The sequence below is a fragment of the Nicotiana tabacum genome, chromosome 10 (genome assembly GCF_000715075.1).
Source record: "Nicotiana tabacum cultivar K326 chromosome 10, ASM71507v2, whole genome shotgun sequence".
Classification (NCBI taxonomy): Eukaryota; Viridiplantae; Streptophyta; class Magnoliopsida; order Solanales; family Solanaceae; genus Nicotiana; species Nicotiana tabacum.
Genome location: NC_134089.1, coordinates 172874279 through 172875499, shown reverse-complemented (window position 1 = coordinate 172875499; position 1221 = coordinate 172874279). Strand labels below are relative to the sequence as shown.

Below are 1221 nucleotides of genomic sequence, written 5' to 3'. Positions count from 1 at the left end.
AACACAACCTCAAAGAGGCATTGTTCTTCACTAGAACTAAGTTTTGATGTTGAAATATGGTGTAATCACTTTGGAATCACTTCAAATACTTGTGGAATATGTTTAGGAGAGTTAGTAGAAGTTTGGAGACGAATAGTAGTTGAAAAATGAGCAAAAATAGGCGTCCAAATCGTTTATAAATTGAAGTAGGTCAACCACCGCCTAAGTGGGTCCCGTTGGGAGCTGCTTGCGCGGTCTCTCGAAAACACGAATATCTCTCTACTCCGATGTCGTATTGATGAACGGTTTAATGAGTTAGAAACTAGACTCGTAGATATTTAATTTGGTAGCCAGAACACCCTATGATTCCAAGTATATTTGGAGAAATTCTCAGATACATTTGACCTAAAGTTCAGCAAATTTATGAATGTAACTTGTGATGACCTTTGCCAACTCTTGTTCCACAACTTGCTTGCCTTCAAAATGTAGAAAATGAATATCATACGACTAAAATAACTCATAGAATAACCTCCTTATCATGTAAGAACCCTAGTATCACCCCAAAGTACATGTTATAACATTCCAAACTTGTCGACTTTTGACGAAACTTATTTTCTTCAATTGGTTTAGCTTCTAAGATTTCCAACCCTCTTGGTACTCGTTATTCATGATCTTAAATATTTGTAACCTCCAAGGTAACATGATTAACTTACTTTATTTTCTTCCAAATATAATCACATTTCCGAGCTTACATCAGTGACTAACGACGTACTCTCACGTATGAAAACTTGAGGTGTAACAGTTTCCCTTTTATGAAAGTGTGAGCTAGCACTTCATTCGTCTGATTGTGATGAGGACAGTCTCTGAGTAGCCCCTTGAACCTTTCCCAAGCTGAGTATAAAGATTCTCCCGCTTTCTGTTTGAAGGCAACTATCTCACTTCTGATCTTTGCAGTTTTGCCTGAAGGGAAGAACCTTGACAGAAATTTTATTGCCAAATCATTCCATGTTGTAATTGAATTAGCTGGTTCTACTTTTAGCCATCGTTTTGCCTCTCCCAATAGAGAGAATGGAAAAAGTGTAAGCCTCACATAATCTAGAGTGACCCCGTTAGTGATGTAAGTATCACTAATCTCCAAGAAGTTTAGAATATGCTGTTGTGGATCCTCGTGTGCAAGACCCATAAATTGCCCATTTGCATGAAGCAGCTGGATCATGCTCTGTTTCAGCTCAAAGTGCCCAG

The 1221-nt window shown here is 38.2% G+C and overlaps 1 non-coding gene across 1 annotated transcript; it reads left to right on the top strand.

The window, feature by feature from the left end:
• The first annotated feature begins 823 nt into the window (after nucleotides 1–823).
• LOC142165673 (small nucleolar RNA R71) lies at nucleotides 824–928 on the top strand. Its single transcript, XR_012696324.1, has one exon. It is a non-coding gene; the product is annotated as a small nucleolar RNA R71 (small nucleolar RNA).
• The last annotated feature ends 293 nt before the right edge of the window (nucleotides 929–1221 follow it).